Below are 4903 nucleotides of genomic sequence, written 5' to 3' on the forward strand. Positions count from 1 at the left end.
AACGAGTATTCATGATCTAGAGTTAATGACAAAATGAAAATGGAAGAAAATACATTCCGGCAACTTCTTTTTATAATCACGAACTGTGTTAAAGTTGCCGAGAAAGTAATTATCTTGTGAGAACAAACATCATCATAAACCTTACTCGTGAAATATGTCTGAGAAAATTACGCGGTTCCAATTGGTTTCAATAACACAAAAACAGTAGTATCTACTGTCGTAGGGTGCGTTTACGAGATAGACCTTTCACGCCACGCACACAAGGACATCTAGTTGCATGGATAAAATTTATACAGTTTTATTTACAATATTTGCACCGAGTAAAGCTGCCAAATACAAGTACACAACTTCTTCCCTCTCTACAATTTTCATGGAAAGGCTATGAGACCGAGAGACTGTTGGATGGACTGTGATAACTTCAAGATGTCTTAACCACGCTATTTACTACTTCTTAAATCGCCTTACGCGTTATCCATTCCGTCGATTTCAGAGGGTATAAAACATTTATAAAAGATTACTTAGTGCCTGACGCCGCGTGGCATAAACCGTAAGCTCCTACAACAGCGATATTATAGCTGTTCCACAATGATTTGGCGTTATTTTACCTAAAAGTTGTCATTTTATATATTAGTAGCCATAGGGTCACAGATAGCAAAAATGTTTTTTAATGTGTCAAGTTTAATCCTGTTTCACCCTCCCCCTTCCCCCATCCCACTGTTTCTCCAGACACCCTTGGCCCCCATCTTGTAATTGCTTACATAACTTATTACAATGCTTTCAAAACGTATTTTGATTAGAAAGAATTCTTATTTACATAAAAATAATTTCGCATTCATAGAACCACAGATGGCGTTATATATACTATCTTAAAATGTATTAATTTTAATCCCAGTCTTCTCCTCCCACCCCACTACCAACGTGCCCTTCTGCGCCACCTTTTTAATTCTTTAATTTTTGCTAAGTTATCGTGTTTATAATTCAACCATATGTTTTACTGCATGGTTATTTCAAATTCTGTAAGCGTTATCTAAGATTCTTATGAAAAATTGGATTAATATGTGAAAATGGTAACCCATTACGTAAGAGAGATTTTTTTAATGAAATCCAAATTGCTGCTACACGAGTTTAGCGCTTTTAGATCCATTTCGGCTTGACCATCTGTGAAAGTTGTACAACGTTTTTATTTTATTTTTTATAATGTTGGTTATTGTGTTTTCAGATATATGGATTTTGTATTTACGTCCACATATAATCAGAGGTCGCTGTCATTCTCTATTATATTGCAGTGTGGTGTAGATTTAGGACTGCTTATGTTGTAAGCTCTTAATCGCTCTTTCTCGTAATTCTTATAGTTTGACGTTTTATCATCAGCTTTGGCAGACCAACAGTTGTCACTGTTGGCGAAGATGACATACGGTTACAGTTCCTATGGCTTGCTGATATTATCATTTTAGGCTGCTTATACGATCTTTGTAAGCGATGTGCCTGTGAGTATAGCATGGAGGGAAAGAAAGAGGGGAGATGGCAGTATAGACTTACATTGCACACTGTTTCGAAGCCAGAGTGGGCGGGACCAGCCGCCATTTTAAGTAGCCCAATATCTTAGAAGCCAACTGTTTAAGAGTGATTCTTGTTCATTATTTCTGTCGTGTGTGCGCAAGAGCTTTTTAAATACTAAAAATTATAGAGCTTACTTGAACAACGTAGTGTCAGGAAGGCAATTTCGAATATTTTTCTGTTCTTGATATTGGGGCAGACGCCGTGATCCAACCAGCAATTACAAACATCCCCTGGTTTATAAAGTTTCAAGAGAACAAAAACCTGGTAACTATCGTGATAAGACTGCATGCTAAGGAGGGTCATTTCCTTCCTACATATCAAGGACAATACCGTCATCGAATTTGAGAACAAGAGGCGATATAAAAACCACATGCTGTTTACCTGCAATTTCTCTGAGGCAGTGGACAACAGCTTATTGATAAACCTTGTGAAACAGAAAGTGCACCTTTCAGAAAGTGCCTCTGGTTTATAGTTTCATGGAGATACTGAAATACGTATACAAAACACCTTTTTAATTTTGTATGAGGTAATAGAGTGCCTTTCTGAAATTTGGCGTAGTATTTGTTGTTACACACTCTAATGTTGATCTGTATGCTTCAAAGTTACAGTTAATTTGTACTTTAGATTTTGTTTGTAGTTGGTATCATGTCAAGATTCTTCAGTGATAAGTGTGGTGCCTATGTGAGTACTGCTCTAATAATACGACACAGTGAAAGTGACGTCAGGAGTAAGCGCCACAGCAGAAAACCGTGGCCTGGTCACATGAATGCCGATTTCAATTGGTCAGAGATGATGGTAGCGTTCAACTGTGGCGCAGACCCCACGAAGCCATGGACACAAGTTGTCTACATGGCATTCCGCAAGCTGGTGGTGGGTCCATAATGTTGATGGCTGTGTTTATATCGAATGGACTGGATCCTCTGGTCCAACTAATCAGATTATTGACTGGAAATGGTTACGTTCGACTGCTTGGAGACAATCACTTAACACTTCCGGGCTGAGATGCCGTGGTCCATACATAAAACTCTCCCCTGACGTTTCGCCTTCGACTGCGGAAGGCATCCTCCGAGGACAATCGGCGAACTGCAACGAGAGCGCAAGTGAGCGCCGTATATATAACCCATCCAGAGGGCGCCGCTGTCAATCACGTGACGTCAGCTGTGCTATGATCTCTGATATTGCCAACTTTCTCAATTAAAATTAATCGATTGTCACGCTGTTGCTGCAATGTTGACACCCTTATCGTATCCAGCTTAATGCCTTCATCTTTTCTATTAAAATTATTGCAGTGTTTGGCAATCTCAATGGCCTCTCTGTACATTCGCGCATACTATTGCCACGTCTTTGCTATGACGGTCGTCTCACTAAACTTTATTTCATGATCACCTTCCTGAAACACATGTTCCGCTACAGCAGATTTATCAATAAGTCCGAGACGGCAGTTCCTTTTATGTTCACGCAGACAACTGCACGGAATTTTATAGACACCTGGTGTAGCTAGAGGATGTCGTTTATCTTTTGCGGATCTTAAACATTCTTTTATTTTCGTGGTGGGTCTGAAAACAGTTTTCACATCGTATTTGCTTAAACTTTTTCCAGTGCGATCAGTGACCTTACTGATAAATGAAAAGAACACTTTCCCCTTGGGTTGGTGTCGATCCTCGTCAATCCTGGTTGTCAGTCTAGGGCATAGTGCACGGTCTATCTCTCTGTTGAAATACCCATTCTTCTTGAAGTTCGCTCTAAGGTGTTCAATCCAATCATCTAAGTGAGCTGGTTCACATATTTTGTGCGCCCTGTCTATTAATGTTTTAATGACCCCTCTTTTATGTCTTGGGTGGTGGTTAGAATCTCTCCGCAGATAACGATCAGTGTGTCTGTCTTTTCTGAAAACCTCATGACCCCATGATCCGTCCTCTCGTTTGATTACAGCCACATCTAACAAGTTCAGGTGACCATCGATTTCCTTTTCCATAGTGAACTGAATTCTTGGATTAATACTATTCAGATGTAACAGGAAGGTATCCAGTTCCTCTTCCCCATGGGACCATACAGAAATGTATCGTCTACATAACGATATCATGTGGCTGATATTTTTCTAGGTGTTTGCAGCCCCCGTTGTTCAAATTTCTTCATGAACAAGTTAGCCACAGCTGGACTAAGAGGACTTCCCATAGCCACCCCGTCAATCTGTTCATAAAAAACATTATTATATTGAAAATACGTTGTTCTACGGCAATGTCTGAAAAATGCCAAAATATCACTAGGAACAATGTCCGCTATACATGTGATCGCTTCATTCACCGGGATCATGGTAAACAACGACACCACACCGAAACTGACCAGGATATCATTAGGGCCCGGAAGTGTTAAGTGATGACAATACCTGCCGTGAAAGCCTTCACTCTATGATACTTGGAGACCGTTTACGTTCATGTATTTTTGCTCCCAAATAACGACGTCACCAGACAAAAAGTGTTGGTGATTGATTTGACAGTTCGAGCGAATGATTTGGCCACCCAGATTGCCGACATGAATCCCATCGAACACTTATGGGACATAATTGAGAGGTCAGTTCATGCACAACATTCTACACGAACAACAATTTCGCAGTTATGGACGGCTATAGAGGAAGCATGGCTCAAAATTTCTGCAGGGGCTTCCAATGACTTACTGAGTTGATACCACGTCGAGTTATCGCTCTACGCCGGACGAAAGAACGTCCGATACGATATTAGATGGTATCTCATGATTAATATCAGTGCCAAATCCTGTCATCCTAAAGCATATAAATACGCATATTTCCACACAATGATTAATAGGATTATCAATTTACTGCTAGAACAATCAGCCATACATAAAGAAATTACAATGCTCCATTACGTAGCGCAACAGAGTAGTTTCAACCGAAATATAGTGCTACAGTTCTTCGACAAAAAACACTAAAATCATACACACTGAAATGCATAAGTACATAAAACTAATAAGAGAATCACCAACGAAACATAAAACCTCGAACATACCGATGATGTATCTGTAAAACATATCTAATAAACTGAGGGCATTACTATAACAATACAACAATAACTTAAAACCACGAAACCAGTCAGGAAAAACGAAATTGCCAAATCATGCAAAACTTAGGAATATTTAAAATCGAAGGTAAAAATTGTGAAAAATTTTGGGTAGGTCAAACAAGGCGAGATTTTGGCATTGGATATCTGGTGCACACTAGATACTACGAGAGTAATATTTTTACTTTTTTCAAATTCTTGAAATCCGAGAATCACAAAGCAAAACGTATAGAACAAGCAATGAAAATCCTGCACATAATACCAAAGGG

Source organism: Schistocerca americana, chromosome 1, assembly GCF_021461395.2.
Source record: "Schistocerca americana isolate TAMUIC-IGC-003095 chromosome 1, iqSchAmer2.1, whole genome shotgun sequence".
Taxonomy (NCBI): domain Eukaryota; kingdom Metazoa; phylum Arthropoda; class Insecta; order Orthoptera; family Acrididae; genus Schistocerca; species Schistocerca americana.